Source organism: Desmodus rotundus, chromosome 1, assembly GCF_022682495.2.
Source record: "Desmodus rotundus isolate HL8 chromosome 1, HLdesRot8A.1, whole genome shotgun sequence".
Taxonomy (NCBI): domain Eukaryota; kingdom Metazoa; phylum Chordata; class Mammalia; order Chiroptera; family Phyllostomidae; genus Desmodus; species Desmodus rotundus.
In genome coordinates, this window is record NC_071387.1 from 165153915 (window position 1) to 165167485 (window position 13571).

General features: G+C 46.3%; 1 long non-coding RNA gene across 1 annotated transcript; it reads right to left on the minus strand.

The window, feature by feature from the left end:
- Positions 1-2244: 2244 nt before the first annotated feature.
- On the minus strand, positions 2245-4820 carry LOC123480087 (uncharacterized). Its single transcript, XR_006655951.2, has 3 exons — positions 4783-4820; positions 3137-3314; positions 2245-2329 (listed from the first exon to the last, which is right to left on the minus strand). It is a non-coding gene; the product is annotated as an uncharacterized lncRNA (long non-coding RNA).
- Positions 4821-13571: the final 8751 nt, after the last annotated feature.

Sequence of the window (13571 nt, forward strand, 5' to 3'; positions counted from 1 at the left end):
CGAGACAGAAGCGCCTGGACCTTCTGCTGAGGGAGAACCTGAGAGCTAAAATCAATACAATTTAAAAACATACAAATGAACAGGAACGAAGAGGGCTCTGTGCCTGGGGAGTACAAACCTACAAGTCCCATTGACTTAACCAACCATTGGTCACTCCAGTAATATTCATGACATTGAAGTCGGGCTGCAGAAATACAAGATAAATGTGCGTGCAGGAGAAATATAGGCAACCGAAGAGTTTAAGCGTTCTCTGGGGGCACAGAGGGACCCTTCAATAACTGTAAGAAGGCTGCATTCAGCCCTCCAAACCCAGGAGTACCATGGTAAAAAGATTCAACACCAAAATGCGAACATATTTGAGAATGATAGGATTCAAGTTCAAAGAGGCTATCATGTACTATGGAAATGAATTTGCAAATGAGCAGAAAACTGAAAATAGGAATTTAATGGACAGTTGGAAAAGGAGATCCGGCTTTGAAAGAGGGTGTAAAACAGGAAGCCTGCTCTGATTAGAAAGAGCCCCTGGAGCACCCCAGGTAAACGCGGTGTCTGCCAGTGCGCACCCAGCCTTGGAAGGGGACTAGCGAACGGTGCAGAGGGAGTCCTGTGTGCTAGTGACTATTGTGAGCATGTTCGTGCATGTTCTCGCTGAATCCTCATAACCACTTTTGAGGTTGTCTGTCTCCAATCTACAGATGAGAAACCTGAAACACAGACAGTCGCCTGTCCAAGGCCCACTGTTTGTTCAAGGTGGCCTCATTAAATGGAAGGACTACCTTACCAATGGCCGAGGATCAACTGCGCGGATCAGAGACCAACAGGTGAGGGGGAGGGCATGATTCCTGGAGCAAGAAAGACCTGAGCTGTTTGCACGTGTGGCTGCCTCCTTCCTTCCATCCCAGGAGCCAGGATGGCTTCACTGCTGTCATCCTCCCACCATGCTTTGGGTCATGTGCCCTTCAGTCTCTTCCGGAGCCTTCCTGTCCCTGATTCTTGACCCCTTTTCTTCTCCATCCTTAACCTCTTCCTTGGTTGGTTCTCTCTCAGTAATCTGTGACAGGGGTCAGGTGTCCCCCACCTTTAACAATTCTTCCCCCCAGCCTTCTGTGCCCTGTCTCTCCTGAAACTGATGTCGTCCCTCGGCCACACCCCAGGTCTGCTCCTTCTCTCCTTGTTCTCCATCTCAGTCAGTGATATCAGTATCTGTCTGAGTGACCAGGCCAGGAACCTCATTATTCTGTATTTCTCCCTCTCTGTCACTTTGTCATCCAATTCATTGCTGAGTCTCGTAGATGGGATCCTGTACACGTCTCTCAAATTCCTCCACTTCTCTCCACTGTCACCACTTTCAGCTGTCATCATCCTGGGCCAGCTGAATGCCGTCTGGATTCCTCTCCCTTCTTCTAGTTTTGCCAGCCTCCCCTACCTGCCATTCATCAGTACTCTGCACAGGAGCAAGAGTGTTCTTTATAGATACAATGCTGACCCTGCCAGTCCCCTCCTTAAATCCCTGTAGTGCTTCTGCACTGCTCCTCAGTTAAAGACTAAACTCCATATTGTGGGACATAGACCTTTGGTCACAGGTGACCTCATGATCCTGCTCACCTCTCCAGACTCAGTGTTCTCTCTTCCCAGAACTCTTTTCCCTGTCACCACCCAGCCAGGGCAATCCTCCTCACCCTTACAAAACCAACTTGGCCCAGAAAGTCTCCTCTGACCTCTGCTGTGTGCTTAGACCCAGTGCTTACCCCGGCAGCGTTTATCCCACCGTATTTAGTTGTTGATTTGTCTGTATCCCTAACTGAAGCATTGCTCCTGTTCCTTGAGGACAGGGACTGTGTCTAAATTATCTGTACTTACTCTTTTAACCCTAACAGCACTCAGTAAAAGCTCGATAAACATGGGCTGAATGAATGAGTGACCAGCAAGGACATAAGGACATAGGAGTAACTAGAAACTCCTCAGAAGGACTTGAGAGTTCAGAGTTCAAAATGTCTTCCTCGTTTAGGGGCCAGGTTGGCAGCAGAGAGGGATTGAAAGGGTCCGGAAGGAGTCCTTGAGAGCTAGCACTAGCTGAATACCTGCTGTGCCAGGTACTTGCTGGTACCTATTTTCTCATAGTAATTAGTTCATTCTCATAGTAGTCCTATAAAGATGTCCTCATTCTACAGATGAGGCTCAGAGATGTGAAATAATTTGCCAAAAGTCACACAGTAGCGATGCTAAGATTCAAACCCTTACCTACGCACTTTTATTCAACCATTTCCTTCTGCAGGTACCATGATCACTCAGTTCACCCAGAATCTTCAGGGAGTTGCCTATGATAAAACTAGGAAACAATTTGTAAGAAAAGCAAATTTCTTACCGTACCTGGCAGTCTTATGTTAGAAGTCTGGGTATCTTAGCCTAGCATCTAGATAAACTTAGATTCTGTAATCTTGGTATCTGAGAGCTGGACAGGACCTTAGAAATCATGTAATCTGGTTCCCTCCCTTGACACATGAAGGAACCAGTGACTTTCCCAAGGCCACTCAGCTAAGGCAGGGGCAGGATCAAAACACTGGGTGTCCAGAGCCTCCAACCAACCCATGCGTGTACTGCCATTCTGGTGCTTAGTTTGGCTTATTTGAGCCTCTTAGTAAAATGGCCCATTCAAAATGTCAAACTGCATAACGCCTTGTCAGAGAAAGAATCTCAGCTTCCTTGATGGCTAGATGTCGTTACAACAGTGGGCCTGGACCTGCTGGAACCAGGAAGTTCATGGGATTCAGCGAGCTCGGGCTGAGATGGGGTTTGGGTGGTGAGAGAGGCCTGGGGAGGAGCTGGTTGGAACTCTTTCCCAGCAGGGCCTTCCTCTCACAAATGTCAGAGAAAACATGAGGAGTCTCAGTTTTGTTCAACACATTCCAGACCTGGCTGGTGTGGCTCAGTGGACTGAGCACCAGCCTGTGAACCAAAAAGTTGCCAGTTCAATTCCCAGTCAGGTCACATGCCTGGGTTGTGGGCCAGGTCTCCAGTAAGGGGTGTGTGAAAGGCAACCACATATTGATGTTTCTCTCCCTCTCTTCTCTTTTTCCTCCCTTCTCCTCTCTCTAAAAACTAAATAAATAAAATCTTTAAAAAAACCCACACATACCAGATAGCAAGAACTGGAGAAATTGTCCTCAAGGGCTGACAATCCAGAAAGGCAGCTTGCCTTGGAGAGTCTGGCAGGTTTCTGGAGGAACTGACTCCCTGCTGGACGTTGAGTGGAAAATGGCAGAGGAAGCAGGGCATCTCAGAGACAGGTCCGCGCCAGAGCCCAATGGGAGGGACTGGGAGTAACAAGAGTGTCAGTGAGAGCAGAGCTTCTCAGAGTGCGGTTTGTGGGTGAGCATCACCTGGGACAGTGTTAGAGATGCCAGTCATGCTAAATCAGAACTGCTGAGGGTGGGCCCTGCGACTGCTTTAACCAGACCCCCAGTGAATCTGGGCACCCTAAAACCACTGAATGAGGTCATTCCTAAATGCAAGTTCACAGTGCCCTTGCCCCCATGATAACACTTAGGGTCAACAGGGACAGGTGCAGACACAGAGTGGGTACCTGCACTCTGGTTCCCTTCTGAAATGCCTCTTGGGCCCCGGTCTTTCTTGACTACATCAAGCATCATACACAGCACATGCCTACCATGCCAGAGCCCTGCCAGGGTTCCTTCCAGGCCTTCTCACCTTCATTAGCCCCTAATGACACAAATGTCACTCTCCCCTATGGGCCTTCCCGACCACCTTGTTTGAAATTGTCATACCTGTGCTCCAGGCACTCCCTCTACACCAACCTGGCTTTGCTTTTCTCCATCACATTAATCACCTGTCCAGAGTTTTGCTTTTTAGTTTGCTTCTTGGCCTCCAGCCTCCAACAGAAGGCACAGTTCATGGAGCAGAGGCTTGTGTTGAATTTATTTCGCTGCTGTGTTCTCCATGTTCGGACAGAGCCCTGCACATGAGGTGCCCTGTTTGTCCAGTGAATGAGTGGTTCATACCATGTGACTCTGAACGTGTGGCTTCATGGCAATCGATTAAGCCAGGAATTGGCCCCCAATCCCGTGGCAGCCTCCCATTGCTTGGGTGATGGCCAAGAGGGGGTCTGACATGACAGCTTTGTCGTGGTCACAGGCTGAACCCACTGGGCCCATTGTTGAGGAAGTTGTGGGGCACAGAGAGGGGAGCTGACAGTAGGATGGCATTAAAGGAAGGGGCCACAGAGAAGAGGCAGCAAAAGCTGGAGGCAGAGGGGAAAGTAGCAGAGAGAATGAGTCAGCAGGAAAAGCAGTAAAGGAAGTGGAGACAGACAAAAGCCAAGTCATTGTAATGGAGGAAACTCCAGCCTGATGATATTCCCGGAGAATGAGTGGACACTGCAGCTGAAATATGAGAGCTGCTGTGGGGCCTCCAGAGCTGTTCTTCTCTCTCCAGTGACATCCCAGGTACCCAGGGGGCCCTGCTCCATGGCCGAGTTCTGCCTCCTTAGTTCTTTGCATATCTTAGCTTGCCATCAGCTAAGGTAATAGGAGGGCTCTCTGGCCCCTTCAACAAAGGTTCCAGACAACACGAGCCTGAGTGGCAGCCTAGCCCTTTGCCACTGCAGGACCCCCAGGGACTGGCCTGGGCTGGCCTCTTCCCCTGTGGGGAAGGCACCTGCGCTGGGGGGAAAATGCTAAGGGTGGTGCTGGGGTAGACGTCCTCACCCTCCCCAGGCAGAGATGCTCAGGTAAGGTGTTCCCTTTAAAGTGTGGCAATACTTACGGGAAGCCGTGGCAATTCCACTTTAAGTGCACTCTTCCCCTTTATTACTGTGTGGGGAAAAGGTCAGAGAGAGCCTTGTTGCTTAGTCAAGTCAGCAAACAAATCCCGTGTTTGCTGTTCCAGGGCAGCCCTGGAGCCGCTCCTCTGAGTCGTGCTGGGGGCGAGGTGGAAAGTCAGAGGTGGATGGATGGTGTGCAGGTAGAGGACCATCACCCTGACCCCACCCTCGCTTGTTACTTGATCCACCACAGGCCCTGGCCTCTCCCGGCATGCCTGCCAGCCATGGACTATCCTGAGTCCTTTCTCAAGGTCAGACCCCACAGCATCCCACTGGTCAGGCAAGAAAGCGCAATGTTTCTAGAGTGTTGCAACTCTAAGCCATTTTATTTTCATTCTGCTCCACATTGAGATTGCTGGGGTGCATACAGTTTTCTTACATGAAAACCATTCTGTCCAGATAGCATGATAACAAAAGCTCATCCATCCCATGAATAATTATGTTCCACCGAACATCAGGAGGTAGACCAGATATCAAGGAAAAAGCAATGAAAAGAAAAATTCGTGCCCTCAGTGAGTTTCAGTCAGCAGGAAAGACGGATATTAGACAAGTGATCATAAATTACTAAGAAAGAAGTCCAAGGTACTACTGGAGCTTAGAACAGGGAGACTAGTCTGGGAGTCTAAGAAAACATCTCCGAGGCATATGTAAGGTATCTTAGCTGGTTGGGAAGGTGTGGAAAGTGTTTTGGACAGCGGAAATTACATATTGGTCAGTCCGGGGAGAAACAGATAGAGAGGGGTGGGGTGGGGGAGAGAGAGCAAGGCGTTTGAAGAAAATATCAAAGTCTAGGATGGCTGAACCAAGGAGAGGCATATGGAGCCACTGAGAGATATCAAATACATTTTGAGGGAAAATAAAATAGACTTTGCTTTTCACACCCTCCAAAATCTGTCATTTGACAGATAAATGACATTTTCTTTCCCTAGCTCTGCATGACAAATGTTTTTACCAGTTCATAAGCAAATAGACAAGCAATCATACTCTGAGTGTCTTTCATATCCACAGTTCATTTGTAAGTTGGCCACATAGCTTGTCACCCTGGCCAAGTCCATTGGGCACCTGCTCTCCGAGGAGCTACGCTATAGGCTATGAAATGACCTGCTACAGTGAAACAAGGGCAGCCTATGCTACATGGTGATGGGTGAGTCAAAAAGAATGTCTCTCTTCGGGCATTTGAATATGAGGCATCAAGGTCAGTTAATAGCAGCAGGAACAGGAGGAACAGGCGGAGAGTCACCCAGACAGTGTAATGGTGAAACCCTTAAGTAGGAAGTCCCAAGAGCCTATTGCTGAGGGTCTTCCATTCCCCAGAGCACAGCTCCATCTCTCTGAGGCCTGGGTGTAGGGTCAAGGGCCCTGTCTTCCTATCTCTCCATGAACCCCTCCAACAAACCTCACTCACCAACTGGACTCTTCTCTTCCCATTGGAAAGCCAGACTCCACAGAGTGGGCTACATTACGTACATGAAACAGCTGGCGAACTTTTCACTTTTCCCCAGTTGTTTAAGCCACAGCCTTAAAATCAGTTTTTCTGGCTTTGCTCATTTCCTACTAGTTTTTAAAAAAATTTTACTTATGTTTTTAGTATTGAAAATAACTCAAACAATTCAATAGCAAAAAATATCTGATTAAAAATATAACCAGAGACATTGAAATTAAGAGCAATGTAACAATAGCCAGAGGGGAGTGGGGAGGGGACAGTGGGGAGAGCGGTTTACAGGAACTACTATAAAGGACACATGGACAAAATCAAGGGGGAGGGTAGAGGTGTGGGGAGGGAGGTGGGATTGGCTGGGGTGGGGTGGGGTGGAGGGATGGGGAGAAAATGCAGACAATTGTAATTGAATAACAATAAAAATTAAAAAAAAAGAAACAATTAAAAAAAAAAAACAAGCAGAGAGTCTGAATAGACATTTTTCCAAAGAAGACATGCAGATAGCCAACAGGTACACTAAAAGGTACTCAACACCACTGATCATCAGGGAAATGAAAATCAAAACCACACTGAGGTATCACCTCACATCTGTCAGAATGGCTATCATCAAAAAGATAAGGACGAGTGTCAGTAAGGATGTGGAGAAAAGGGAAGCCTGGTCCACTGTTGGTGGGGATGTAAATTGGTGCAGCCGTTAGGGAGAACAGTATGAACGTTCCTCAAACATTTTTAAATAGTACTACCATATTATCTGGCAATTCCACCCCTAGGTGTTTATCCACAGGAAACCGAAACATTAACTCACAAAAACATCTCTGCACTCCCATGTCCACTGCAGCGTTATTTACAATGGCCGAGGCATGAAAACCACCTAGAACCCAAGTGTCCTTTGATGGATGAATGGATAAAGAAAACACACATGCACACAAGTGTTATTCAGCCATCAAAAGAAGGAAACCTGGCCATTTTCAACAACATGGGTGAACCTTGAGGGTATTGTGCTAAGTGCAAAAAGTCAGACAGAGAAAAGCAAATACTATATGATCTCACTTATATGTAGAATCTAAAAAGAAAAAAAGTGAACTCACAGATACAGAGAACAGAGTGGTGGTTGCCAGAGGCAGGGGGTGGGGCTTGGGCAAAATCGGTGAAGGAGGTTCGTTATAAAATGAACAGGTAATGGAGATGTAATGTACGGCACGGCGACTGTAGTTAGTAATACTGGACTGCGTGGCGGAAAGTTTCTAAGAGAGTAGATATTGTAAGTTCTCATTACAAGAAAAACATTGGAAACTGTGTGGAGACGGATGGTAACCAGACCTGTTGTGATGATTATTTCACAATATGTACGTAGATCACATCACATTGTGCATCTGAAACTAATATAATGTTATATGTCAGCTACATTTCAACTTTTAAAAAGGGGAATAGTACCATGAAAAAAACCAACTCAGTGGTTAAACAGATATAATATGTTCAATAATGATAAAAACATGCTGTGTTTGAAAGATTCTAGTGAGACTCCTTGTTTCTTTGAGATGCAGGACTTCCTGGGCCTGGCTTTGGCACCTTATCAGCATTCCTCATTGCTGAGAGAGGAAGGTCAGCCTGATGGTTATCTGCAAATGGAGCCTTGCTGTTTCACCTGAGTGCCAGCTCTGTACCCTCTAATAACGTTCAGGACCAGATGGAGGGAGGAAGGATACTTATACGGCTTAGCACTCACTATGTGCAGGCAAAATATCACTTGTCCTAAGACGACCCCTAAGACGGAAATATGACTGCCCTCTTTTTACAGCTGGTAGAAGACAGAATCAGCATCTAAACCCAGGTCAATCTCTCATTTCCCTGATCATTTTTGCTGTACTCTGCTGCCTCATTCATTCATTTAAATACATATTGTATGATACCTACTGCATTGGGGGGATATGATTTAAAAGTTGGCATTGTTCTCATGAGGTTTGCCGTTGAGGGGGAGGCATCAGACCAGCATATGAATGGTGATGAAACTGAGTGACTAGTGCTCTTCCAGGGTGTGTAAGAGCTTGGAGGAGGGGCAGCTAAATCAGATTTCAGGGACTGCCTGCTGGTGGCCAAGGACAATTTCTTAGAAAAGATTACCCTTGACCTGAGTTTGAAGGACTACTTGGAATTAAGCAGATAAATGAGCAGAGGAAAGGCTTTTTAGGCCAAGGGAACAACGGAACAGCATTGGGCTGAAATGGCATTACTGGGCCAGGGAATCGCCAATGTGCTTTTTCCACTAGGACTAAAGTACCCATGAATGTTGCATGGGGTTGGGTAAAAATACAGGACACCCAGTTAATTTGAATTTCAGATAAACAATAAATAATTTTTGAGAATAAGTATCTGCAAATTTAAATGGTGCCTATATTTTTATTTGCTAATGCTAGCAACCCTAATGTAGGGAGTAGCAGAAAATAAGGCCGAGGAGGTGGGCAGAGGCCAGGCGCGGAGAGCTTGTGCTCTCAGCAAAGGACTTAAACTTTACCCTGAAGGCCATCAAGTACCATTCGGGAACTTAAAACAGAGTTGTGTAATGATCAGACTTGTGTTTTAGAAAAACACAGAGAACAAGTTGGAATGGGCCAGGTAAGAGGCAGGAAACCCGCTGGAAGGTGGGGAAACTTGCTAATTTTGCCCTTACCTCCGTTTCTTCTTCTTCTTCCCTACTGAGAAAGTTCTAACTAGGTTCCGGCTTCCCAGTTCAACAGTTAACTGCTTACTTACTTACCAAAAATGGCCTTCAGTCTTCCTGACCAACTTTTTGTGGCTTTAATTAGCATTGGACTGGCTGAACAGGACAGAAAACTCCATCATCATTTGGAAGTCAAGCTCCTTCCATCCTCTTGCTCTGCCGTTCCCAGGTTGGCTGCCATCCCACAGTCTGAAATGACCGTTCGAGGTCCGGCTATGACGTACACATTCCAGGCAGCCTGGCCTTTCTGGAAGTTACACACGACACTTCTCCTTATATCCCCTTGGCTAGAACTTAGACATATGGCTGTTTCTGTCTACAAGGGAAGTTGGGAAATGTGGTATTTATTCTATGGCTATGTATCTAGCTAAAACCAGTGTCTATTGCTTTAAAAAAGAAGAAGAAGGAGAAGGAGAAGAAGAAAACAGAAACAGGGGCCCCTAGAAGTGGCAGTTCATATCCTCAGGGGTTAGATGATATAAATATAGGAGGAAATGCTTTTTAAAATTATGCTATAATAATGATAATGACTTTCCTAAAAAGGTCAAATGGGCCTCATTTATTACTCTAGGGCACAAGCACTGGTCAGAATGAGAGTAATTTCCCAAGGAGAGGCCATGCTTAGCTGGAGACAGAGAGGATGGATTTTCAGAGCCTAGTTGGGGCCCATGTCTAGCCTGGTTAGCATCAGTGATCAGACAGGAGAAACTCCGGCACCTCTGGTGCAGTTCCCAGCACCGGCGGCTCAGGTCACCTGGTTCTTATCTCATAGAATCAGGACAAATCATGAGTTTTGATGACTTGAAACTTGAGCTGTGGGAAATTTAAAGGAGCTGTATTTAAAATCAAATGAGCATGTTTGGGTCACGAAGCATTTTTGTGCCCTCCAGAGGACAGAGCAGTTAATCCCCGCTCGGTTTGCTATGCCCCAACTTACTGTGGTGAGCTAAAGCTGTGTGTTTCATAGGGTACAATTGATTCCACTGAAAATAAAGATAAATGGTCAGAAATAAAATTATACTGTCAGTTATTAGTGAAAAGTGGCTTTTAAATGACTCTTACTTTTCCCCAGATTAAACTATAGTTTGAAAACTGTTTTTCATTCACGAGGTCAAGCTTTGCTTCGATGTCTCTGAGCACTTGGCCGGTGTACAGAGATAACTTTGGAAAGCTTGCTCAGTTCTGATAGATTTGCAGGTGGTCTCAGGTGACACTCTAAGTTCCTTGGCTTTTCATTCAGCTTGGAAGGCAGTGTGGAAGGAAGAGCACTGAGTTAGGGGGCCTGAGTTCACATCAGCCCCCATGTAATCTTCGGCAAGTCTCTGAGCCCTTTGGGGCCTAGCTTCCTTAACCGTGTGATTTATGGTTGGGTTAGATAAGGGGTCTCAAGTCAAATTCCTCAAGTGGCCGGGCAGGTGACATAAATAGGTGTAGTAGACCCGGTTTAAGAAAAATAAATGCAGAAGTCCATGGCTTATCTCTTAACTTGGGTTTAAGAAAAATAACAATGTGAGCCCACTGATGACTGGTTACCAACACTCAACTTCTCGTCCAGAGAAGCCCCAGGGAGCAGTGGGGACCGGGGTACCCTGAAGAGGACAGGCCCCTTCCAGGTGGGGCTGCTGTTGCTTATCTTCAGTTACGAACTCGGGCTAAGTGCTGCCAGGTCTTCTGAATTTTCAAGAGAATTGAGAAATGTGGACCATTTTTCTTGTGGGAAGGGTTCTGATTTTGTGTAAGCCAAACTGAAACAAGTCCGGCGTCCGGGCCACCCATTTGTGATCTCTGGCTTACACGGCAGCAGGAGCTCTCCAGTGGGAACCTCTGGGCACACCAAGAGCTTCGGCTGGTCCAAGCCCCCAGAAATCACACGCTAAATTTTGTGAGTACACTTTTGGGGTGAGAGGACTCAAGTTTCATGAGGGTAAAGAACCCATGACCAGCAGACTTTTGAGATTCACCAGTTAGCCAAGCACAGGTTTCCAGCTCCTACTTTTCAGAATGACAACCCATGAATGGTGACATCATCAGACACCTGGCATTCACTCACTCATTCATTACACAATAGTTAGTTATTGAACATTTACTACATCTGAGGCACTGGGAATAGAGAAGCAAATAAAGGAGATAAAGTAGTTGGTTTCATGAAATGTATGTTTTGGTGGAGAGACACAGATAATATCTATAAAAAAAGGTACATATGATGTCAGGTGACAAGGACAATGTGATTCAGGAGGAAAAAGAGTGACAGGTGGGGTGGAGGGGCAATTTAGGTAGGGGGAAGGGAAAAGGCCTCTGTTAAAATCTTACCTGAGCAGAGGCTAAGGTAAGGAAGAGAGCCATGCGATCGTCTGGAAAGAGCATTTCCGGGAGGGTGAGGTCAAGGCAAAGGCCTGAGGCAGGTGCATAAAATGGTCTGTTTGTGAGGTATCAGGGTTAAGGCTAAGGTTACGTACCTACTAGCAGGGTTAAAGGAAGGCTTTCAGACTTTTTTTACAAGGCAAAGAACGCTTCCAAGTTGTTTGCAACGACTTTATCTTTCTGTATTGGTTTGCCCAGCTCAGAAGCAGATCTAGGGAAAGGGGCGCACACCCACTACTGACTGCTGTCATCAGCCGGCTCCGTCTTTCCGGAGAGCTGTCTAGTAAATTTAACAAGAGCTACAAAGCTGCTCACACCCGTTGACGTGGTCGCTTCACTTTGTGGAACATTTCTACAGGCAAAAGGGGAAAAAAATTAAAACCATTACCAAAATGCTCCTAGCAAGGTCTTGTAGCTTTGTACAATACATGCAAAAATTTTAAAACAATCCTAATCCTTACATTGGAATGAAAATAATTTAAAAAATACTATTTTAACATGCTTAGATCCTTAACCACTGTTAAAATGACCCATGGGGACAACATTAGTGAGGGGAAATGTAGTATATGAAAAATTTTGGAAGAAAACAAGATCCAGACCTGTGCATTTACGCTGATCAAAATCATAGAAAAGGTATTAACAAAGACTAAAAGACAATGTCAAGGGGTCCAAACAAAAACAAAACCTTGTCCAGTCAGCTCTCTTTTTGTATGGAGTTGCTTATGTTTATAATGGATTTTTAATTTTTTTCTGTTGTTGGGTTACATGTCAGATTTTTAAAAACATTTTTATTAAATTTATTCAGGTGACATTGGTTAATTAAATTACACAGGTTTCAAGTGCACATCACACTCTGATACGTCATTTGTGTACGGAATTGTGTGCTTATCACCCGAAGTCAAATCTCCTTCCGTGCCCATGTACTTGACCCTCTTTACCCTTTTCTGCCTTCCCCCTTCCCTCTGGTACCCACCATACTAGTGCCTGTGCCTGTCAGTTTTTGTCTGTCTTGCTTGTCCCCTTGTTGCTTTCAGTCTTACATTCCTCATATGAGTGAAATCATATGGTTCTTGGCATGTCAGATTCTTTAAAGCTGCGGCTCACCACCTGTGACGTACCACGGCTTGATGACATCAATGAGTGGGACAGAGCTCCTCTGCAGGCACAAGCTCACCACGTAACAGTGAGAAATGTGTGAGCAGAGTCCCCAGGGCACCCCACCGGAGCCATGAAACAGCAAGATGTCCTTTGTCATGGTTTTTGTCCTGCACCACAGACAGACTCACTGGCTGGGATGAAACTAAGAGCAGCTCAAGTGGAGGCAGCTGGAACTGTAAGCCGCCTGTGATTCCGACTGTGGCAGCGTGGGACACTTTCCACACCCTTCCTGCTGTAGCCCCATCTAATTTGTCGTTGTCTGTTTGGGGGAAGCGGAGGTGCCCTGGCTTACAGATTCCACAGCAAAACACTATCTAGCCCAGACTGAGCTTTGAGACATAGTCTTGCCATTCAGGTCAATGGTCATTCTTCAGAGAGCCATGGCCAGGAAACCTAAAGTAGCCCCTACAGTGCTGGAGGGCCATCGCCCTGCTTGGCATGCTGTATTGTCCTTCAGACCATCCTACAGAGTCGTGTGAATTTGTTTACTTGGTGATTGTCTTTCCTGTTATCGTGTAGGCTCCTTGAGCGTGGGAACTACTGTGTCTGTCTTATTTCCTATTGGTGTCTATAATGACTTCTGGTGCACAGTAGTTCCTTGGTATTTATTTATTTTTAGTGAATTAATAAACAAACTTGCAACAATCAGCAATTCAGGGGCTCTGGACCTCCGCAGCTCATCTGGATGTGAAGGAAGGATTTCACACTGGAGGATGAAACAGCAGCGGTGGCTGCTGGATTCTTTAGGATCTCAGCAGGGTTGTCGCACGCCCCAGGGAAAGGGTTGCTCTGGGAAAGGAGTGGAGCCTGCTCCACTTCCCCTCCTTGGGGAATTCTGCATCTCCCCACATCCCTGCTCTTCCTCCTCCCTAAGGCTAGGCATCAGGTAAGTGATGTTGGGCACTCAGAAAACCTCTCCCTTCATTTTTCCCCAGCAGCTGGGGGACCCTTAGAGAGGAGAGCTGAATGCCTGGAGGGCAGGATGGGGAAGCGGCCACTCAGGATGTGCAGATTTGTGGTTGTTTAGTTTATGCATCGTTTTAAACAAAAAGCTC